The sequence below is a fragment of the Castor canadensis genome, chromosome 17 (assembly GCF_047511655.1).
Source record: "Castor canadensis chromosome 17, mCasCan1.hap1v2, whole genome shotgun sequence".
Classification (NCBI taxonomy): Eukaryota; Metazoa; Chordata; class Mammalia; order Rodentia; family Castoridae; genus Castor; species Castor canadensis.
The window spans coordinates 52,833,659-52,858,979 of NC_133402.1; the positions used below are offsets into that span (position 1 = coordinate 52,833,659).

The following is a 25,321-nucleotide window of genomic DNA, read 5'->3' on the forward strand; positions in this document are numbered from 1 at the left end:
ATGCAACCTAACCTGTACCTAACCCTGGGAGATCAAGTATCCATAGGGAAAATCAGCACACACAGATCTCTCAAAATAAGGTTTTTTTTCTTCTTCCTTTTTTTTTTTTTGCAGTATTAAATTTTGAGCCTCGGACTGCTCTACCACCTAAGTCATGTCCTCCACCCCTCCTTTGCTTCATTTATTTTTCAGGTAGGGACTTGAGCTTTTTGCCCTGGGCTGCCCTCAGACTGTGATCCTTCTACTTTGCATCCGAGATAGCTAGAATTATAGGCATGTATCATCATACTTCGTCCTCAAAATAAGTTTCTGATCTAGGAAGGCTGTCTGTGATTCTGTGATCTTTTAACTATATATAAATTACACATAGTTATTAAGCCAAGTGCCAGAAAGACAGAAAAAATACTTAAGTGGCCATGCTTGGCTCATTGTGGTTCAAGTTTGGAATGAATGAAATAAGCAGAAAAATAATCTTATCCATCATGGCATTAAGGTAGGATAGAGCATACATGTAACAGAAAAATCTGACATGTGTGCTTCTGATGGTGTGTTGGATGTGCCATGTATGGTTTTCCTTCAGTTGATAAATTTATTTCCATGCAGTGAGTTTCACAGTTGTGCTCAGAGCTTAGGTGGTCACTGTCTGGAGAATATCATTATGATGCCCCAAGGTAGCTAAGCTGCCATATGATTCAAGAGAATAACGTAGACCTGTGTTTAAGTCTTGACTTTCCTATGTGCTAACACTAATTTCAAGCAAGACATTGATTTCTCCAATCTCCCATTTTTAAATTAACTTTTAATCAATAAAATAGAGTCAGTAACACCAACCTCAGAATTTTACTGTATTAAGTGAGATAACATATACTAAATGGCTGTTATGGTACCTGGCCCAATATACAATAGGAAGCCAGACATAAGAGTGGTTACTTGGTGTTTATAGCCTCTTGTCTGCCTGTTGGAATGCAGCCTGTGTTTTAAGACCTGTTCTGATGTCTCCCACCTGAACTCTTTGGCAATTTTCAATGACTGTTTTTTTCTCTCTTGGAGTCTTTCTTATGCTGCTTTAGATACCATGATTGTGCTCCTGACTCATGCCCTAACCTGGGTCATAAAACTGAGATGTCTTTGTTGACAGTCCTTTAAAATCATTTAAAAATCAATACAGTAAACGGTTAGTTGTAAAGATAATAGACACAGGATAAACAACAGTAGGATAAAAAGAAGCCTGTCAAAATCTCAGTTTACACAAGTGAGTACTTATAATTTCAGATTGGTTGGATTTAAATACATCTCCTCCAACACTCAGTTGTTTCCAATGTGGCAGTGTTAAAGTGGAGCCACTAAGAGGCGACTAGATCATGAGGGCTCCCTCTTCATGTAAGGGATGAGGTCTCCTTATAAAAGGGCTGCATGAAGGAAGTTTGTCCCTCTTGCCCTTCTGCCTTCTGCCATGTGAGGACACAGTCCTATCCCCTTCGGAGGATGCAGCAGTAGATGCTGTCTTGGAAGCACAGAGAAGCCTTCGCTAGACACCCACACCTGTAAGGGCCTTGATATTAGACTTGCCAGCATCTATAACTGTGAGAAATTAATTTCTGACCTTTATAAATTACCCAGTTTGTGATATGTTCTTATAGAAGCACAAATAGACTATGAAAAGATTTGTAACAACAGTTTCTTATGTAGAGTTAAGGAGTGCTGAATCTCAAACATCTCAGCTGAAGTGCTCTTAGAACCTGGGTTGCACAACTTAATGGAAGCCAGAGTCCTGACAAGGCATGCATGTATGGAGTTTAAACAATTATGTTTCATGGCATTTCAGAGTGGGGAAAAAAACAGTATCTCTAAATATATTGTTTTATGTAGTATGAGAATATAAATTTAAATTTGTTACTAAATTAGCAAAATAGATACCACGCCTAGACATTTACTTGTTTAATTTATATCCCCAGTTGTTTGACATTTAAGTATGATGTCTGTATTAGAAAATGGAGCAGATTTTTAAATACTGTGTTTCTTTATGATTAGACATTTACCATATTTCATCCAGCCTCAAATGCACATTTTATACACTTGATAACATCTGTGAAATTGAGATGCATCTTAAAATAGTTGGCCAAGTTTTATGGACACTGTTCTTGTTAGTGATATTAATGTAGTGGTGTGTCTTAAAGTTGAGAGTGTCTGTGTACTTCAATGAAGTATGATGTGGTATTTCTCAGTTGTATCAGTTAGGCTGGGCCAGGCTTGCCATTGTGACAAATAAGCCTTTGATGCAGATAACAGGGCTTACATTCTCATTCCTGTAAAGACCTATATAGATCAGGAATTTCTGCAGGGCAGCTTTTCCCCATATAGTGACTAAGGATTCTATTTTGTGCTGCCGCCATCTCAATATGTCCCCACAGAAGCAGAAGGAGTAGGCTGGAATAGAACACTCACATGTAAGTTTTTCACCTTGGAACTCACCTCCTCTCAATTTCATTGCCTAAAACAAGTCATGTGGTTCAATGTTCCAGCACAGACAGGGGAGGAGAATCTTCCTGTGCCCAGTGAAGGCAGAATCAGATATGGGAGAGCACTAGTTATCTGTTTGTTAGTTACTTGACTCTGAAATTAGGATAATTAAACAAAACCCAAATAAACTAGAAGGGGTAGGGTCTGTGTTTCAGCTATACAGACACTGATCCCTTTATTATTTTTCAAAACAATACATTGACAGCCAAATATGAAGTAAAATTTATTTTTCCATATGACTAGGTTTTTACACAGCTAATGACAAAAACAATCTATTTCTTAATCTTTAAATTTTATTATGAAGCCTGAGAAGCAAAACTTTTCAATATATGTGAAGCATTTAAGTAAGTTTTTAAATCTCTTAATTCAGGTCATAAATATGAAATTCTATTTGGGGATGATAAGAAGGTTTTCCAAAGGCGCTGATAAAGTTATATTGTTAATGTGTCTTCCAGCTAATGAAAGATAATACGGTAGGCAAAAGAGTGAGATCCAAAGATGTCCACCTCCTGTAAGTGTTAGGGTACATAGCAATGGGTAGTGAATTAAGGTTGCAGATAGACCTAGGGTTTCTAATCAGCTGGCTTTAAAATAGGAAGATTATTTTGTTTATTTGGACAGGCTCAGTGTAATCATAAGGATCCTTAAAGGTGTAAGAGGAAGGCAGAAGGGGAAAATCACAAAGGTGGCATGAGAGAAGGACCTGACTCAACATTGCTGATTTTGAAGATGTAGGAAGAGGCCAGGAGCCAGTGAAAGCAGGTGACACCTAGAAACAGGAGAACAAGAAAATGGACTCTGCTGTGAGGCTCCCAGAAAGGAAGGGGTCTTTGCTTAGATCAGACTTCTGATCTACAGAACTATGAGATGATAATTTTGTGCTGTTCTAAGCCACTAAATTTGTGGTTATTTGCCACAATCACCATGCAAAGCTAAAACAACTATACATTGGATTGTATCTGTTTCTAGTCAAATAGCTATCATATCCTCGTATACTAGTTTTTTTGTTGAAGTGACTGAAATATTTTTCTTGGTGTTTAGGTCAAGCATTAAGTTAAGCATTTATGATAGGCATTTAAGTTTTACTTTTCTAATCTTTGTGAAGTGATTTTTCTGTTTTGATTTAAGACAGTGAGAACCACATCAGTACCAGACACGAATTGTTGTTGGTGGGAGAGCTTCCTAGAAATACCTGTGATAGTCTCATGGTTTGAAGTGAAATAGCACATTTTAGGGGAAAAAAAGAGAAACAAATGAAAATGGGGGCTGGGGATGTAGCTCACTGGTAGAGTGTGCTTAACTGGCATGTGCAAAGTCCTGAGTTTGATCCCTAGCACTGCAAGAAAAGAAAACCTCTGACAAGGAACTCTGGCAACAATTATCTAATACTCTTTATCACTCAATACTGATACAATTTCCCACTGACTTCTCTTTTTCTCTTGATTTTAAAGTAAGTCTCAAAATAGGAAAACTAGAAACCTACGAAAAGATCCAAGTGATTGTTGTGTTGCAGCATATCAGAGTAGTGAGTCTACGTGTGAAGATACTGTCTCTAAAAAGAGAAAGAAAGAAAGAAGGAAGGAAGGAAGGAAGGAAAGGAAGGAAAAGGTTTCTCTTGGCTCCATCAATTCCATGTGGCTGATGAGAACAGTGCGATCATAAATTTGGCTTATTCTAAAATTAGTCCCATTTTCCATGCCTGACTTTAGCGAAGCATGTTTGTGAAATTGACAGCATTGCAGCTCATCAGGTGGACTTGTGTCTGAGCTTGCAGGATGGGTTTTGCATAAATCCGTCTTACTGTTTTGGCGCTGGTGTCCATATGCGGGAATGTATATATATGAATGTGCAGTGTAAATCCATACACACAGCCTCACTGCTAGCCTTCTTCATCCTTTCCTGATAACCTCTTGGCACCTAGCTTTCTTTTTCTGGCCATGGCTCCTTTAAATTATTAGTGGGAGTTCTTACTATTAAAGATTAGCCTGCAAGGTAAACATTTGGGGATGAATTGAAGATTCCTGCAATCTTCCATTACATTTTGCACCTGGGTATTTGGGGTAGAGATAGAACTGACTTACTTCTTTTATATTTAGAATTGATTATCTCCTTTGAGTCTAGGAAAAAAATGAGCATACTCAACCCCCCTCTCCCAGCTTAATTGTACATGACCTGTTTTCTTGGCTTCCACTAGCCTAGGATTAAGTTAACTCCCCCTCCTTCCCTCTACCCTTGACCTCCCCACAACTTCATTTTCAGATATAATCATTTGATAATTTGCATAAGCAGTTGCTTATAAACATTAAATCTCTGGGAACATATTTGGGCTCCTTTTATTTGGGAGGTTATACATCTTGGATAAGACCAACCTTTGTGTGTTCGTAGCACTTTGAGAAATTTTAATGGTCTTCTTGACAGGGCTAGAAGATGACTATTTGGTAAGAAAAAATAGATTTTGGAACATTTCTAAAAAACAATCCCCTTGGCTGGGTGTGGTGTAGTAATCCCAGCACCCAGGATGTTAAGGTGGGAGGATTGAGAGTTTAAGCCCAGCATGGACTACATAGCAAGTTTGAGGCCAGCCTTCACAATATAAGACACCATCTCTGAGTCTGCTAGCCATCACTCCTTTCTTTAGAGATACACCTACATTTAAATAATCTCATTTTGTAGGCCAACAACAGTGCAGAATGTGATTTCTCCTGCTGCAGTAACCATAGTAGTGTATAATAGAAGTGGCCATGCCAGCACAGATGACTCCTCTCAGACTTAATTCTTGGGCAGCAAATATACCAAGAATTAGTGGGAATGAAGGGGTTATATGAAATAGTCTGTGTTTGAAGTATACATTTGTCTTGTTTGTTATTGTGGAATCCATCATAACACTTTCTGTATAATGGAGCATAAGCCAGTATTGGTTAGTTTTTAATAATAGGCCTAAAGTTGGACCACTGTGTGAAAATATTTTTCAGTGGTTGTGTTGGCAGACAAGACAGAGTTAGAAGGACAAGAGATGCATTCAGAGTAATGTCTATTGGAAGAAAAATGGTAGGCAGAAAGACTTCAGACTGTGGTGTAGGTCTGAAACCTGTGACATGTGAGCAGAAAGGAAGGAGGACTAGGTAGAAGAGTCTCAGACTGGACTGGAGCTTGAGTCAGCCCTGTCAACCAGATTGGTAGCTATGGTTCAAAGATTCCCATAAAGGAATGCTGCATCAAACAGACATGCTGTGTTCTGCTCTCCCCTACAAGTTCAAATGCTCAGATGATCCTGGATAAACTGCAGCTGGAGGTGTTGGCTTACTGCATGCCTTGTCCTTAATTAGCAAATCCTTTTAAAAACTTATTTTGATTTGCACGTATGAATTATACAAAGTGATTGATTTCATTTTGATATTTCCATACATGCATATAATGTACTTTGACCATATTCACCCCTCTCCTAAGCTCCTTTTATTACTTCCCTGAAATTTTTTAAAAAGGGTTTTATTGTGACCTTTACACATGTTTACAACATATGCTTCAGTCATCTCCCCTCCCTACCCTCTCATTACCTCCTCTTGGTCCAATTTTGGTAGATCATGTGTGTCTAGAAATACATTCATTTCTTCTAGATTTTACATTTTATTGGGATGTAAGTTTTCAAAATATTCCCTGATGATCCTCTGAATTTTACTTATATCTGTTGTAATATTCCCCCTTTTTATCTCTAATTTTATTAATTTGGGTCTTCTCTTTCTGTTGGTTTGACTAAAGGTTTGTCAGTCTTTTCAAAGAAACAACTCTTTGTTTTGTCAAGGAAATGTATTTTTTTTTAACTCCACTTTGTTAGTTTCCTGATCTTTATTTCTTTCCATCAACAAATTTTGGATTTGACTTTTCTTGTTTTTTCTTAGAGTTTTAGGTGTTTCATTAAGTTATTTATTTGAAATCTCCCTGGTGTTTTAATGTAGGCACTCGTAGTTATAAATACCCCTCCTAGAACTACCTTTGGCTCATTCCACAAGTTCTAGTATGTTATGTTTTTGTTTTCATTTTATTCTAGGAATTTATTTCATTTTCTCACTTTTTTCCTTCAATGATCCACTTGATCATTCAAAAGTGTATTTAATATCCATGTGTTTTTATATTTTCTATGGTTTCTCTTGCTGTACCTGCCTAATTTTATTTCATTATGACTTAATAAGAAATGATTTCAGTTTTCTTGTGTTTGTTAAGACTTACTTTATGGCCTAAAGTGTGATCCATTTTGGAGGAAATTCCATGGGAGTATTGTGCAAGTGTGGGTGTAACTTCCATAGATGCTTGTTAAGTTTCTTTGCTATATGGTGTAGTTTAACTTTGAAGTTACCTTGTTAAATTTTTTTGTGAGGATAACTAATCTGTTGGTTAGAATGCTGTATTGAAGCCATCCAATATTATTGTATCTGGACCATTCTGTCCTTTTATGTCTAATGGTAATTGTTTTATGAGATTGTGTGTATATATATTTATAATTGTATGTTATAGATGAATTGTTCCTGTTTTACTGACCTTCTTTATCTCTTATGACGAATTTTGGCTTGAAGCCTTTTTTTGTCATATATGAGCATAGCTACTTCTGCTTGTTTTCAGTTTCCACTAGCTTGGAATATCATTTTCCATCCTTTTTCCTTCCATCTGTGTGTGTCTTTGCAAATGAGGTATGCCTCACTAGAATAGTTGGATCTTGTTTTTTTTTTTTTAATCCAATTCACCAACCTGAATCTTTTATTTTTTTTAACCATCTTTTAGTTTTACTTTAATCTTCATCTTTTTTTTTTGAGAAGTATTTGTTGATTATTGTAATATCATTGGTTTTTTTCCTGCTTGACTCAAGTACTATTTGTTCTTTTCTTTCTCCCTTATTTCTTGTAGGAGTTTGCTGGTTTACTGAGTCGAGCATGCTTATTTTTTTTTCCTTCTTCCCATTTGTCAATCTTATCCTCTCCTAAAGTTTATTCTTTTCTGTGCTCTTATGTTTGTCACTGTCTTTCTTCCTCACCTATGTGTAGGAGTCCCATAAGTCTCTTCTGCAGTGCTGGTTAAGTGGGCATGAATTGCATTAGTTTTATTTTCTATTGAGAGGTCTTTATTTCTCCATCAATTTTAAAGTATAACTGCTGTGTATACTATTTTCTGAGATTGAAATATATTATTCACATTTTTCTGGTTTCCCAAATGTTTCTTCTAGGACATCTGATGTAATTCTGATGGGCTTGACTTTATAAGTAAGTTGTGTTTTTCTTTTGTAGCTTTCAACATTCTTTCTTTGCTCTGTAGCCTTAGCATTTTGACTATAATGTGACTTGGAGAGGTTTTTTTCCTATATTTGGATGTTCATGTCTTTCCCTAGATTTAGAAAATTTTTTGCATAATTTCCTTGAATAAGTTTTCTATGCCTTTATTTTGTATTTCAGCTCTTTTTTTCTACCCATAGATTCTTAGGTTTGGTCTCTTGAACTTGTCCCAGAGTTCTTGACATGCTTGTTTATTTTTTTCTTTATTGCTATTTGAATGTCTTAACTTTGTATTCAATCCCTGTTATTCTTTCTTCTGCTTTGTCTAATCTATTGGTTAATGCTTTTTCTTTGTGTTTATTTGATCTCTTGAAGTTTTAATTTCCAACTTTTCTGTTTGTTTTTTGTTTTTTTTAGAATACCAATATTCTTGCTGAATTTTTCATCCATGTCACTGACTTTCTCATCCAGACCTTCAGTTGACTCCCTTACATCATTGGTCTGTTTGTTTGAATCCTCTTTGAGGTTACTGATCATTTTTCAAAGTAGACTTTTGCAATTGTTGTTTAGAATTTCAGCAATTTTAGTATCTTTGGATTCAGTTGTTGAGGAGTTATAGCTTTTGGAGGAGTCATATTGCATTCCTTTTTCCATATTTCTTGTGTCTTTAGATTGTGATTCGTGAGCTGTTGGGATGGAGATCTCTTCTAATTTTATTCAGTATAGTGAACAGTCTCCTCTTGAGGGCTCAATCTGCAGCACAATTGAAAGAAAAGAAAGCAGACTTCCTTAACAGTAACAGTGGTGTCAGACTGGTACTCTATGTGGGCTAAGGAGAGTCAAGGGTCATTTGTCAGCATCAGGGCTGCATTCACTTTAGATTTCCTTCTTTGCATACCTGAAGCCACTACTGGCCCCAGCAAGTTTAGCAGTCTATTGACTGGGCAGCTTTATTCTTGCTCCAGACCCAAGGGTGATAAATGTCCAAGCAGGCGGGTTTCTACCAAATGCGTATGAGAGTAGGAATAGCAAACAGAGCTCTGAGATCTACACTGGAGGGGAAGAACCAGGGAAACCCAGCACTCTGTCTGCATATCTGAGCTTTCAGATCCTTCCCAGTAGTAAATCATCCTGCAGGAGGGAGGAAGTGTTAGGCAGTCTGCTGGACTTGGGATAAGATCTCTTGGTTCCAACCAAAAGCAACCACATTCAGCAGGGAGGCAGCTCCAGAGACTGAATTGTGTCTTCTGATCATGGTCTACAGTGATAAACAGGTGATGGGCTCACTCCTTGCCACAGAGAGTGGAGCTACTGGCCTTCATACCTTTTACTTACCTGAGATTCCTGCTGCCCAGACTTCTCAGTGTGTCTGGGTTCTACCCTCCCTTTCCCCACAACCACTTCTCCTGGCTTTGTCCCACCCAGGGGACACAGTGTATGTGGTGGTGGCGGGCATGTCCCCAGGCTCCCTTACTTGCAATTGTTCCTTGTTTCCAGGTCCCTAAAGTAGCTCAGTCTCAGACTGAGAGGCCCCCCCTCTCAAGATGGTACCCAGCTTGAGTTATGGAGAGCAACAAAATAGGTTTCTTCCCAATAGTGGCCTGTTACAATAAGAGGAGTCACTGTCACACCAAATCCCTGGACTGGATTTAAGGCTAGGACTACCAGTATGTCACCAGGGCCACCTGGCTTACCTTGTGATTGTGCTTTGGCTCCCCACCCCCTATTTCCTTTGGGAGCCAGGGTTGGTTCTGTAGGCAGTTTCTTGCCTCTCTCTGGGTGGTCTTTCTGCTTTATCCATGGCTTTTCACTGTATGTCTGCCTCTTTCATGGTTCCCAATTGTCCTCTCTTTCTCTCTTTGGAATATAGTCTGTCCTTTGTCACCTTGACTCTTTTCATCCATGGAGTTACATAGATGAAGTTTCTATTCTGCCATTTTACCCCAGAATCTAGTGATTAACAAATTCTTGAAATCTGAGAGGCACACCCCCATAGATGTCCTGGTGGTCTATTTGAATCGCTCCCAGTGCGTGAGATGAGTGAAATAGTATTTGGATGTGCAGTTCAGTTCAGTACTTTTCTATAAATTAGACTCATCTTTCCTCCCATGTGTGCAAAATGAGAATGACCAAGATTTTTAGAATATTCATAGAGATTTCACACTAGATTGAAGTCAATCAGAGTACTTAAAAGAGGTTTGGAGCTAGATTTTTATCTTTCTCTCATTTTTTCCCTTTACCAGTTATGAGGACCTTGCCAAAAATTTTAAAATACTTCCAAGCCTAAGTTGTCTCTTCTGCATAATGGGAATAATAATGCCTAACTTTTAAGGGTTTAGGAGTAATAAATGGCTTAGCACAGTACACGGGACACAGAGTACATACTGATAATTTACTGAAAGGTAAAATAAGCCTTGCGTGGTGCCTCTAATACCAGCACTTGAGTCTGAAGCAGGATTGTGAGTTTGAGGCCAGCCTGGCTACATACCAAAACCCTGTCTCAACAAAACAAAATAAAAGAATAATCCAAGTCAGAGCAACTTGCTTATGAAATTCCATGTAAAACCTTTGAAATTGAGATGAAGAATTTTAACCACCCAGGAAACCTGATTTTAATACATAAGCTTCTTTACTATATGAATGAAGTATAATTTGGAACACAATATTTTATGTGCTATTGTTTTTGCATTTATGACAAATCTAAAATCACTTAGGCTGGTTAGTTCCATTTGTCAGATTATGGTCTTAATGATGTCCATTTGGGCAAATTAGTTTAGCACCAAGAAAAAATTATTCTCAAGACTGTGAACAGCTCCCAGAATTATAGCCAAGTCCCTTACAAATGTGTGCAGAGATTCAAGCATGTGTAAATTGGTGTCTTGTTGGTAGGTTGGGGATGCCACTGTTATACCCATAGGCAGAACCTGGAACAAAGTTTTTAAAAATATGCTCCTTGCCAACCATCCAAAGTCCATAACTGACAGCTAAAGTTTCCAGCTACTTTCTCTAAATACATTATAAATGTAAATATATTTTGTACTGAGGAATATAATAAGGACATGAATATACATTAATTTTTCTCCTGTAGTTTCATTTTGGAATTTAGGCCACACTCAGTAGATTGAAATATAGAGACTGGTAGGCATAACTAGGTTTTTTGCAATGGAAATATTGAGGTAATGCATGCAGTTATATTAATGGAACTCTCTGGGGTTTATAATGAAATCAGGTGATTGGCCTGATGCACAGGGATTTGTTCTCCACTCCACCTCAGAGGCTGTGTGTATAAATGACTCTTATTTAGACAAGTGGCTCTGAAGTACTTCTATTATTTTCTTTCTATTTAATATAAAGAAATTCCAGCAGGCTGCTTTCCATAGTATAGATTTCTAAGATTGGGAAAAGTCAGTGCTGAATTCAAATGAGTATATGATTTTGCCTCGCTTAGGGCTGTGCCTGGTATTAGAATATTCCAGATATGGTTTAATGTGCATGGTTTTAGCACTTGATTCTTAAACAAATTTGTTTAGATAGACAGGTCAGCTTTATGTTAAAGAAGGGCATGCCCTAGAAGTGATATATAGTGCCATGTTCAAGATAGTAGTTTTTAGTACTTGTGATTTTCTTAAAATAAAAATTAATTGTAGCAGATTCTAGAATATCCTAATAATGATATAATTCTCATTCTTAAGTGGAGAGAAAAGGGTAGAGCTATGGCTAGAAAGTTAGTGTTGTGGATATCTTGGGTCTGCCCATAGAGTGGATTATATCTGTGGTGTCATTCATCCTATCAAATTGATGGACATATGGAATGGCTGCTGTAGGAGAAGACAGGATGGCTGTGACCTTCACTTTGAGAGTCTGAGGTTCAGTCTTGTCCATACTCAGAAATGAGAAGTCTTAATAGACTGAGTCTGGCTACTCAAGGTGACTTGGATTGTGTGTTTTGAGTCCAGGCTTTCTAATTTGGCTGCTTCTTTTTAGACTCCCTTATGGAGGTTAAACAAATACTAACAACATGGCCTCTGTTGTCATAGAATGATTTAGAAGATCTTGACTAATGGTTCTCAGACTATGCTGTGCTACAGAATCACCTGGAAGGCTTGCTAAAGCACAGATTAACGGGCTCGGTGCACATGGAAGCTGGCTCCCACTGACTCTCAGAGTCCTTCCAATGCTACCATGTGAGTATTCACACCAGGGACAATTGACAAATGTTGCTAATTAGCGAGTTGTTACACATTTATCAGCATACCACTGGCAGAGACTCCCCAAGAGCTTCCAACTCAGTAGGGCTAGGCTAGAGCCCTAGAGTGTGCCTTTCTCACAATTCCAGGTGATGCTCATGATGCTAGTTTGAGGAGCAGCTGCTGAAAGCTATTTGCCTAGAACTGTGCTCTAACTCAATTGCCATTAGCTACATGTGGTTTCTAAAATGTCAATTGATTAACAGCAAATATAATTTAAGAATCTCTTCCCCCATTACATTAGTCACATTTCAAGTGCTAATATCACTTGTGCTTAGTGGCTACTGTATTGGACAGCATACTCCTTGACCATTTCATCATCAAAGGAAGTCTTGTTGGGCAGCACTGCTCCGGGTTAAAATCTACACAGCTGGATGTTTAAAAGGTTCCACAGGTGATTGTGGAGGAAAGTCTGTTTCAATAATCACTACAGCGATTAAATATGGATGTTATATTTCAGTTTATAATCAAACCCACAGAAAGTCATTTTTCTAATTCTTACTTGGGAAGAAGGATCAATTTGCTGAAATTCTGTAGTACTGAAAACATATTAACTCTTTCCCTTTTTTATAGATGACACTGAGGGGCAAAGAAGTAACACACAAGGGTATCACTGAACTGGGAACCAGCCCCAGGCCCATAACTTTTTCAGTCCTCTGTCTATACAGCTTTTCACTAAACAAAAGAAATGAGTACTAGTGTTTGGTCAAATTTGTTCCTCTAAATGGTTCTGAGGGCCTATTATCACAGCATAACTGTGATATTGTTAGGCTGCCTCAGACTAAATGTGTGGCAGGTGAAAGCCCAAAGCTCATGCAGATTAACAATGGAGCCTTTCAGACTTTATCTAATAACAGTCCCCTCTCAACTAGTAGGACAAGCCAAGTTTATTGAAACCAATTGATTGTGTTGATAAGGCACAGGTGTTCAAACCAGCAGACTATGTAACATTAAAGGAGGATACAATTTAATTTGACTCAATTTAGTTTGAGTTAGTGGGTAAGATGAAACAGCGTCACTAAGAACATTTGCAAGCAAGTAATGAACACCGGAGTTGATGAGATGGGTACACAGGCAGGGCAGACACACTTGGTGCATGGCACAGGATAGCTCTGGCCTGGAGGGCATGTCTCTTGTGTGCGGTTGGCTAAAGGTCTGTTTACTACATAGCGTGGCATACAGAAGTGTGCCTTGTGAGTTCCCATCTCCAAGGTGCTTGCGTGGCCTAAAATATCCATTTATTTTGGGCCTTGTATGACTGAAATACGTTCTTTATAGTGATTAGCAAACGGGCATCTGTGTTTCTTTTTCCTCTGAAATGTTTACCTTCTCAAGTGACAGTTTGCCTCTCTGAGGTTCAAAAGATGTTGCCCTGCATGCTTCCACAGAAATCTTGTTTAAATGCCTCTTTTTCATCCTTCTGGGCTCCTTTTTAGGGATTCTGGAATTCTTCCTTTTAGAAATTTCATACTACTGTCATCCTTGTATCCAGAATGATCTTTTTACTTAGAGGCAATTACCTTTCACGTCATTCAGCAAAGGATTCCCTGAATACCATTTTTAACAACTTTTAGCCGTCAATGAGTATTTATCAGGCACCTGTTCTGCTGGGAAAAGTGAATACAGTAGTGAGAAAGACAGACATGGTTCTGCCCTTAAAGAGCCTACAGAGAGTCTCCTCAACCAAAAAGCCTTTCCTTCCAGTATTGGATTAAAGTATAACCATCTGGAAACTCAGAATGTGACCTTATTTAGAATAAAGGTCTTTGCAGATATAGTTAAGGTAAGAATCTTCAGGTGAGATCCCCATGGATTACTGTAGGTCCTGAATCCAATTCCTTATAAGAGAAAGCAGACACAGAGAACAGGACCCAGAGAGACCTCGGTGTTACACTGACAAGCCAAGGAATGTGATGGATTATGGGATGGCCACTGAGGTCTCTGAAGGAGGTGTGGAAGATAGCCTCCCTCAGAGGCTCCAGAAGAGCTAACTTGCTGATACCTTGATGCTGGACTTCTGACCTGCAGGATTATAAGAGAATAAATTTCTGTTGGATTATGCTGCCAGTTTTGTGGTCCTTTGTTACAGCAGACTTAGGAATTTAATACACTTCCTATGTTAGTCTGTTCAGGCTGCTGTAACAAATGCCATAAACTGAGTGGCTTATAACAACAGAGAGTTATTTATTACCACCATGTAGTCTGGGAAATCCAAGGTCAAGCTATCAGCAGATTTGGTGTCTGATGAGAACCCAGTTCCTGGTTCATAGACAGTGTTCTCTCACTGTGTGCTCATATGGTAGAAGGGACAGGGCAGCTCTCTGGGGTTTCTTTTTAAGGTACTAAACTCATGCATGAGAACTCTGCCTTCATGACCTGCTCACCTCCCAAAGGGCCTCCTCCTAATGTCCACATGTTGGTGATTAGGTTTTAGCAGGTGAGGGAGGGGACCAGGAGCATGCAGATTTTAACACTTGGTTTACTCACTGTAAAAGTGTGTACTCTTCTGGTTTTGGACAGTAGTCAAGAGAGCAGGTTATACAGTCAGATTGTGTGGGTGTCAGTTCTAATGTTGCTTCCTATAATTTGGGTCAAATTACTTAAACGTCTGTGCCTCAGTCTTCTTATCTGTGTAATGGGAATAATGTCTGTGTCACAGCATTGCTATGGAATAAATAAGCAGTTATTGAAATTTTGCTCATGCTTACTAATTATAACAAGTATTTTACTAGTTTTAATTGATGTTGAAACTTACAGAATCTTTCACAGTCAGCCCAGAGTGGAGTTTTTTCTCACCCCTCAACTGCTGTAAGACTCCATGACTTTCCTATTTCTTTTTGTACAAAATAATGAATTTCTACCCTGACATTTGCACACAAGTGTAAAATGTGCCTTGATCTTATTCATCATTTACAGCCTTGTGGTTGTGTTTAACTTGCTGTGTAAATTCACAAATCCACGAATGTTTACTGAATATCTCCCAAGTTCAAAGCATTGCTCCAGTTACTTTGTTTCCCAAGTTATTTACTGCCAGGGAACAAAGAATCTCATTGAGGAAATGGGAGATTAGTCACAACAGACATGTATGACATTCAAGCAGTTGCCAATAATTTTGAAAGAATGTGTGCAATTCTGAAGGATGTAGAGGACATAAGAGATTATTCCAAGCAGAAATTTTCAGGAGCAAAGCACAGTGCTTGAAGGAACCATAGAGCTTCAAGTGGATCAGACCAGCATGGCTGTGGACCAGGACTTTAAAAAGGAGAGTAAAGGATATAAAGCACTCATAGGTTTAGAGGGAAGTTGATCAAGCAAGGCTGACTTCTCTTTCAAAATTAAACATTAGCTAGAAACTTTTCTTTCTTTTTTTCTTTTTTTGTGGTACTAGTGTTTGAAATGAGGGCTTCATGCTTGCTAGGCATCACTCTACTGTTCAAATCATGCCCTCAGCCCTTTTAACTTTTGCCCAGGCTGACCTTGAACCATGATCTTCCTACTTCTGCCTCCTATGCAGCTGGAATTATAAGCATGTAGCCCCATGCCAATCTTGTTTGTTGAGATGTAGTCTTACTAACTTTTTTGCCTGAGCTGATCTCAAAATGTTATCCTCTCAATTTTCACCTCTCAAGTAGCTGGGATTATAGGCATGAATCAGAGTGCCTTGTGTGCTAGGTACCATGGTATGTTTTGCATTGGTCACCCCTACATCCATCCAATAATACCTTCCTGTAAGCAAAGACATTGAAAACCAGAATGGTTGCCCCTCTACTCCTGATGGCCCAGCCACACTGGCTTCCTCTAGGGAACACATTACTGCTTGCGTTTGATTTATGTGTGTGTGGGGGAGAGAGTCCTGGAGTTTGAACTCATAATCTTGTGCTTCCTAGGCAGGTGATTAACACTTGAGCAATATCACTTTTTGTTTTAGTCATTTTTGAATAAGGTTTTGTATTTATATCTGGGCTGGCCTGGACTGCAATCTTCCAATATATGCTTCCCACAGAGCTTGGATGACAGGTGTATACCACATAGTCCAAATATTATTGGTTGAGATGGGGTCCTGTGAACTTTTTGCCTGGGCTGGCCTCGAACTGTGATCCTACTAACCTCTGCCTCCTAAGTAGCTAGGCTTACACTGCATTTCCCTATGTCTAGTTCATTTGATTATTTAATTTTTTTATTTTGAAGTAATTTTAAACTTCAGAGATGTTGCAAAGGAAGTACAGTGCATGTCTGTATATTCTTCACTGAGTTCCTCTAATATTAACATCTTACACAACCATAGTGCAATCACCAAATCCTAGAAAAGTAATATCACTATATTACTTAAATAACTACAAACATCATTTGAACTTTACATTCCCCCTAATGTCCATTCTCTGTTCTGAAGCCCAGTCCAGGATTCCATGCCCTTTTCGTTGTGTCTCTTAGTCTCCTCCAATCTATGACATGCTCTTAGTTTCTCATCGTCTTCCATGACCTTGACATTTTTGGTGAATACTGGTCACGGGTTTTATATGTCGTTTCTCTGCAGGGTTTTGTCTGATGTTTTCTCATGATTAGATTGAGGTTATGTATTCTGGGCACAACTGCCACAGATGCAATGCTGTATCCTACTCAGTCAGAGCATCGTATCAGAGTGTATGTGACGTGCACAGGCTTTTGAACCATTGGTGCTGACCTTCCTCAGCTGAATGAGGTGGCATCTTCCTGTCCCAGCTCTTGAGTAAACTCCAGGTTCACAATTTCCAAACTTTTTGGTTCCAGAACACCTTTGCACTCTTAAAAATTGCTCAGAACACTAAAGAACTTTTACTTACATGATTTATACTGTATTAAACTGTAAAACAGAAAAATTTAAAAATAGTCATCTTAAAGTAACAATAATCTATTACATGTTAACAGAAATTGCATGTTTATTATGAAAATTAACTATACTGTCCAAAATTTTGAGATTTATAGAGTGTCATTAAAGTGCCTAATAGGAGGCAGCTGCTTTGGACGTTGTGATATTACATGTCTCTGCAAAACTCCAGTGTCTACCAATGAGAGGACAAGAATAAATAAGGCAAATAACATTTTAGTGTTGTTCTGAAACATTTATAGAGTTGGCCTCTTCTCTGAGAGTGTGTCAGGGGCCCCATGGGTCTCTGGACCACACTTTGAGAACTGCTGGTTTAGGTACAAAGTGAGACACCAAAGAGTAAGCATTCAGTATTCCAGGGTCTCATGAATAATTTCTCCACTTGTACTCCTGCTCTGTCAAATAATTCTTAATAAACTGGGAAAGGGATGGTGAAGCAGTAGGAGCCACTTCACGCATAGGTGCTCTAAGGTAACAGCCCTACTCTGTTTGAATTCCATGGGTATGAAATCATCAAGAGGCAGAATTAATGCTGCCAGTGCTATTTTAATGATCATAAAAACCTGTAGTCTTACTGAGATGGTGATTTTTATGCTTTAACCAACATCATTTTATGTGCTAAGTAGGTAGTTGCAAGATCCTGAAATTGTTTGAGGGAGCCTCCTATGGCGATAATTATGTGGTGAAATATATTCATTTACTTACATATTTCTCCCAAAGAGTTTGGGAGTTTCTAAATCAGTCACCCAAGTGCCCGGCTCCACCATTTGCAAAGCACAGCAGATTTTCATCATTGAGGATTCCCAAATAGGGTGCAAATTATCAAATAAATTATTATGTGTTACTTTCAGATTCTCAGGAAAATAGTCCTTGGAGAGGACTATGTGTTGACAGCAAATGCAGTCAACACATTACAGCAGGTTTATTTTTTAGCATTTATCATCATGGAAATGAAACCTTCAGATAGATGGGTTGTTCTGTATCAGCATTGATAAATTACATGTATATCTATCTCTATTTAAGATTATCTAGTTATATTCTTAAATGAATGCATTTCTATTTTGTATAATTTTCTCTTGGTAAGATGTGAAATTATTTTTAGTTTAATGACTTATGAAAAATTAGGTACATTTGACGAAGGCACTTAACATAATGATGGAATAAACACATTTCTGATTGAGTACACATCAAAAGAAGTGATAAGCTGAAACTTTTCCTGCTTTTTTTTCTTTGTTGCTACTGGGGGTTGAACTGAGTGCCTTATGCTTACTGGGTACCAGGCATGCTACCACTTTTATCCATGTCCTCAACCTTTTTTGCTCTGGCTATTTGGAGATAGGATATCACCTTATGCCTGGGCTGACCTGGTCCATAATCCTATTTGCGCTTCCCCATGGTGCTGGAATGACAAGTGTGTCCCAATGTGCCCAGTCTGTTGAGATGGCATCTTGGGAATATTTTGCTTGGGCTGTCCTTGAACTGCAATCCTCTCAATCTCTGCCTTCCAGCTAGCTAGGATAACAGGCATGAGCACCCAAAATGCCCGGCTTATATTTCTTGATTTTTATCTGTACATTGTCTGCATTTATTAGATCCTATGGATTTGTCTAAGGCTTTTTCAGTAGAATACTATTAATTCAGATCTTAGAGTCAGATCTGTATCACATTTGCTTTAACTGATGATATTTCTCCTCCCCATCATACATTGTGGAGAGCGGAGTAGGAGAAGCCTATGAGGACATGTTCAGAGAAAGAAGTAGGAATGCAGTTTCTCCTGTTACAATGTCACACCTCTCCCTAAGAACCATTGCTCCACTTCCTTGTTTACCACTGGATATAAAAGACTCGCTGAAGGAAGACACCTTCATCTTTTTGATGAAGGGAGGCTTTTTGATGGGGGTTTTTGGCTGAAGGGAAATTGCTGGAGGGAGGATTGCTGAAGGAGAATTGCTAAAGGGGAATTGCTATAGCTAAAGAGAGAACATGGGATAGTGCAAGTCTGCACTGAGAACTTTGTACATAGGCTTTAGAAAAGCTAAGCTAAAGAAAAGCTAAAGAGAACGTGGGACAGTGCGAGTCTGATGGGACAGTGCAAGTCTGAGGGCAAAGACTTTAAGAGAGATTATGCTAAAGAAAAGCTAAGAGAAAACACAGGACCAGAGCAAGTCTAAGAAAAGAGACTTTAAAGAATAGAAAAGAAGACTTTTGAAGCAAGGTTTTAAAGAATTGTAAAGGAGTAAGGCCTTAAAGAATAAAGATAGAGAAAAGAAGCAGAGTAAATGAAGAGAAGAGATTAGTAGAGATAAGAAGCAATGAGGCTGCTGTGCATCTCCATCTGAGCACCCAACACATCTGGCCCCAACTTTCTGCGTGTCTGTCTGTCATGCATCCTTTCTGCATCTCTCATCAACCCCAGTTAGGTTCAGTAGTAACCTACTGAGAGAAAGTGACAGAAAGCTCACTCCAATACATAATAGTCATTTTCATTTCATACTATTTGTGGTAATGAGGATCGAACCTAGGGCCTTGTGTATGCAAGGCTAACACTGAGCTCCACCTCCAGCCCCATTTTCATCCTATTAAGCAAAGTAACACAATACTTACGCCATTTGCATTGTTAAGTTTTATAAATCTATCTTTTCTACATAATACTTTAGTAGTAATTATCACACCATTTTAACCATGAATTTTATTTTTATTTTAAATTGAGTTTCACAATTGATGAAGTAGGAGAAACCATGACATTTATAAGATGCAAAATATATTTCCCTTTTTATTTCTCTAAGAAACTTTCATCCCACGTGTCATGCAATTGGATGCATATGTCCAACTAACTGTGCTTGTTAATAGGCATAAAAATTAATCAAAATTGGTTTTTTTAATATGATAACCATAAAGCAAAGAAGGCTGCAAGGTGTAATGAGAAATCAAGAGATGTAGAGACAGTGGATACCTGAAGTTTCGTCCAGCTACCCAACACTGGCTGGGTAACATCAGAAAAGCTGCCTAACTTTTCCAAATCTCAACATTGTCAGCTGTGAAACAGGTTTGAGGATCTGTTATCCAGCCACTCCCATAGCCTCCAGTTGCCCAAATCTATGCAACCATCACTGCTCACCTGAAGTGTTGCACTTGCCTTCTGCCAATCTCCTACTCCCAACAACTACTTCATTCTCTTCAGGTCAACCAAACTGATCCTTCAAAACTACATCTCAGTTTTAGCATCAGAAACCAGAATAGTTGGCCTCCTCCCTGAGGCTGAGCCACACTGGCTTTCTTTCTCTTCCTTGGGTGCCCACATCTTTCCTATCATTGAAAAGGCTTTTTCTCTCACAAGTCATATCATATTATCTCACCATGTACCTAGTTCATGCCTACTCATTTTCCAGGATTTAATTTAAGTGTCAGAGAATCCTTCTGTGAGGCACAGATAAACATTTGATCCCATCTGTTGCTCTCACATGTGTTAGCACCACCAGGCCACTGCATGCTGTCATACCTGCTGAGTACTGCCAGTACCTGCAACCCACACATGATGTGAATGGTGCTTCCTGGAGGGGTGCAGAGAGCTGCTGCTGGAACTCTGTTCTGTTTCCTCATAGCACCTTTAACCATTGTATGTACACATATAATTTGTACACATACATAATTTAAAATACTTATGTTGTATATTTTTTTGAGAATCTGTCATCTGTCTATCCATCTATGAAGTTTTTAATCCATCCCCATTGGCTGTAAGCTTCACGAGTGTAGGAGCTTTGTCAATTTTGATCATTTTTATTCCTGCTAACCAGCACAGTTAAGTGATTTATAAAATGTGCCAAATTAACATTTGCTTAATGGATGAGTTGATTTGGTGACTGTTATATGTGGTAATGTGTTGAAAGCCCAATGCAAGCTGATACAATTGCAATAATAATTTATTTATTATAATGAATGTTAAAATGAGTAGTAAAATCATCTAGGTTCTACTGTGATATAAAATTCCTAAATGATTTTTCAAATACCCTGTCAATGATCCTTTAGCTATTACAGAGAGATGCAGAGATAAAGATCAGTAGAAAAGTAAAGACTCCAGAAACTTGCCTAAGTATATATGGCAACTTAGTACATGAAAATGCATAATTTTTTTTAGTGAAGAAAAAAAATAGATTCAGGTAAGTGGTCTTGGAAGAATAATAGATTCATGCTCTGTAATGCACAAATAAATTCCAGTAAATTAAAATTTTAACTAATAAAATTAAATGTTGAAGAATAACTTCATAATCTCAGGTTAAGAATTTTTTTTATAATTATGAAACAAACCCAGAAATCATAAAAACTTAAAGAGTATTGCCTGTGTAAAAATACAAAGCTTCTATATAGCAAAAGACACAATAAAGTTAAAGGACAACTGATAAATAACAAGTTAAGAAAATGCCTGAAATTCTTATTGTGTACTTTATAACATAAAACATGCATGACTGTCTACTCCCTTAAGTCAGTAAGACAAAGGAAAACAACCCAACAAAAAATGAGCAAAGAAAATTACCTGTCATGAAGAACTATCACAAATAGATTCTAGTGATTCAATTTTATTAATTATTCAATAAAAAACAAAATTATATTGTAATATGTCAGATTTCTGTAAAGCAGTCAACCATTCACAAAACTGAGAATATATATATATATAGTATGGAGCAAAGAAGAATTGTTTATCTGTTGTTGGTAAAATGACATAACTTTGAGGAATATTTTGTATTTTTAAAGAATTAATATTTTTATTAAGCAGTTTTTAAGAGGTCATATATAAAGTGCTGTCTGGTTGTTGAGGATACAAGTGGCTGAAAAAGTTTTTAATATCATGGAATGAAGCATTCTAGATGAGCAGTTAGGAAACAAATAAGAAAAAGAAATAAAAATAAAATACAGTATCTCATAAAACAAAATGGACTCCTACTTCTGATAGCATAGACTGAGTAATGCCAAGATTTCACTAGATTACACTAGACAACATTTCACTAGATTAGACACAAACCAGACTCCCAAAGACCTGACATACTGAAATTATCTGACATAGGCTATAAAATGATAATGCTCCCAGTATTTAGATAAACCAGTAAAAGCATGAACATATTTGCAGAAAACAAGAGACTATAAATAACACATCACCTATTAGAAAAAAATTAAAATTTTAGAAGTGAAAAAACATAGTACACTGAAATTAAGAACTCATTGAAAAGGTTAACATCAGATTAGATATACAGGAGGCAGAAATTAATCAATTGAAAGTCAGAAGACATTATTTTATAATATGGATGGACAAAACATGGGAATTTTTAAACAGGGCAGAAAGGATACAGTGAAATCTAAAATCATTAACTGGAGTCCCAGAAAGAAATATAAATATTTGAAGAAAGTGTAAGTGAAATTTTTTCAAAATTTATGATAGATACCATTGAACAATTTCAAGAGACCCACAGATGCCATGCAACAAAATAAAAAATCTACAGTTCGATACATCATATTAAAACTTCAACCAAAGATGCAGGCACTCTTAACATATCCAGAGAAAACCCAATAAACTATTTTCACAGGAGTGACAAATTCACTTTTGACATAATAGCAATACAGAAAGGTATAAGAAGATGGCAGCTAGAGGGAGGAAGCAGAAAGCGTGCCTCCTAAATTAAAATCTTGCAGAGATGCTGGAGATACACCTTACAGGAAAAACCACTGAGAAAAGGCAAAACTTTGACTCCTCCACACCTCCAGCCTGCACATAGCATCTCCACTTCACGTTAAACGGAGAAACCAGGAGGGCTCCCGTACTGCCACCAGACGGCAGTGCCCAGATGGTTTGGGAAGACGCAGACCACAAGGTGAGCTAAGTGGCACTCAGTACTCCCACAGACAATCCTGGGCCAGATCAGCATAGCCCCCTGGACGGACTGACACCCACCCAGGGAATAAAGAAAAAAAACTGAATAATAAGCAATAACAACAAAAAAGACATGTAGTAAAGAGGACAGGGTGCCCTGAGTGCTGAAGAGCGGGGGAGGGGAAAACCTCGCAACAAGTCGGCTGGAGAAGGCAGGAGCGGCAGCACAAGACCAGCAACCAGGAGTGGGAAAGCTTGTAAAAGTGGAAGTGGGAGGAAAACTCCACAGGAGAGGGGGAAAGACCCACTTCCCATGTGAACTGTAAAAATACACACAGGCCTGAGAAAGCTGGTGCAGTGTCACCTCCCCCAGTGTGCTTGAAAAGGGGAAAGCTTGTAGCAGTGGTGGTCACGCCCAGGAGAACTCTAACATAGCCTGTGGGGCTAGGTGAGTGTTAAGCTCACTCCTGAGCTCTGCATAAATAAAGCCTCCAGCAACAGCAGGCTGACAGCAGTGGGCAAGTGAGCCACAGCCTCAGATACCATTCACAGAACTGTCTCCAGACACTTTTTTTTTTCCCCTACCTTTGATGAGACAACAACTGAACTACATCTGTATGCTGAAAAACTTACTGAAACTGCATTGCATTTGAACTTGGGACACTTTGTGGGGTTTTGTTTGTTTTGTGTTGTTTTGTTTTTTTTTTTTTTTTTTTAGTTTTTTTCCCCTTTGATGAGACAATGACAGAACTACTTCTGTGACACCATCTCCAGGATTGGAGGCTGAGGAACTAACAACAAAATTATTAAGGCTGAGGAACTAACAACAAAATTATTAAGACTAAAACTTTATTGCATTTGAACTTGGAGTTTTTTTTCCATTTATTTATTTTTTATTTTTATTTTTTTTTCAATTCTCTCTCTGTCTCTCTAATGCCTGTTCAGCTTACTGTTGACTAGTACACTATCTCTCCCTGTTCATATCTTTGAAACTTTTGTTTGTTTGTTGTGTTTTTTCTACTTGTTTGCTTGTTTTTCCCTTTTTCTTTAACTTCTTTGCTTTCCATCTCCTCTCACCCTTCCATTCTAAATATCACCATTGTTATTATTACAAGCTAGAAAATACTTAATTGCACACAGTACAGGGACAATAACAACAACAAGGGCAATGATGGGAAGACAGAAAAAACAGGGAAACCAGTTTCCCCACAGCAAAAAATTAGTACAGGAACCATAGGGAAATGAAGAAAACAGATACTCAGATCCAAACTCCAACAAAATGAAGATAAACTATGCCAAAGAACCCAATGAAGCCCACAAGAGCAATCTAAAAGAAGAAATACTACAGGTAATCAATGAGAATTTTATAGAGATGATACTAGATATGGTCAACCAAAATGTACAGGAGACACTCAAGAAATTCCAAGACAACAAAAAAAGAGAATTTGAAAAAAGCACAAGAAGAAATAAAAGAAACCATAGAAGCACTGTATAAACACCAAAGTGAAACAAAGAACATGATTAATAGAGAGATAGATGAACTCAGGATGAAAATAGACAACATTAAAGAGGAAGAGACTCAGGATATGGAAAACCTCAGAAAAAAAATGAAACAGAATTGCAAAACAAAATGGAAGGCCAATCCAGCAGAATAGAACAAACAGAAGACAGAATCTCAGAACTTGAAGATGAAATGGTAGTTAAAGTAAAAACTGCAGAACTATTAAACAACTCAAGACCTGTGAAAAGAAAATGCAAGAACTCACCGACTCCATCAAAAGACCAAACTTGAGAATCATGGGCACTGAAGAAGGAGAGGAGGTGCAAGCAAAGGGAATGTGTAATATATTCAACAAAATAATAAAAGAAAATTTCCCAAATCTAGAGAAACCTATTCCCATACAGATGGAGGAGGCCTCCAGAACACCAAACAGACCAGATCAAAATAGAACTACCCCATGGCATATCATTAAAACAAGTACAGAAACTAAGAAAGAATATTGAAGGCTGTAAGAGAGAAAAAAACAACATACAAAGGTAAACCCATCAAAATCACAGCAGACTTCTCAACAGAAACATTAAAAGCAAGAAGAGCTTGGGGTGAGATCTTCTGAGCACTGACAGAAAATAACTTCAACCCTAGGATACTCTACCCAGCAAAACCATTATTCAAAATAGATGGAGCAATAAAAGTCTTCCATGATAAGCAAAAACTAAAACAATATGTGACCACAAAGCCACCACTACAAAAGATTCTTCAAGGGATTCTGTACACAGAAAGTGAAACCCAACATAACCATGAAAGGACAGGCAGCACCAAACTACAGGAAAAGAAAAAGCAAGAAAGTAGAGAGTAACCTCAACTTAGGTACACACAATCAAACCTTGAAACAACTAAGACAACTAAATGACAGGAATCACCACAAAGCTATCATTACTAACACAATGTTAATGGACTTATCCCCCATCAAAAGACACCATTTGACGAAATGGATTAAAAAGGAAGATCCAACAATTTGTTGCTTACAAAGACCCATCTCACTGACAAAAATAAGCATAGGCTTAGGATGAA

General features: G+C 38.0%; 1 protein-coding gene across 17 annotated transcripts in view; it reads left to right on the forward strand.

Annotated features, from left to right (window-relative positions):
- Positions 1-25,321, forward strand: part of Nek11 (NIMA related kinase 11) — a 295,994-nt gene that overhangs the window by 142,324 nt on the left and 128,349 nt on the right. The window contains exon 14 of one of the 17 annotated variants that reach the window (XR_012443114.1): positions 115-11,962. The exons of 15 other annotated variants lie outside the window; for them this stretch is intronic. The gene's annotated coding sequence lies outside the window, so the exon portion shown is untranslated. The remainder of the gene's footprint in view (positions 1-114; positions 11,963-25,321) is intronic. One more of the 17 variants, XR_012443115.1, reaches the window with a different exon arrangement.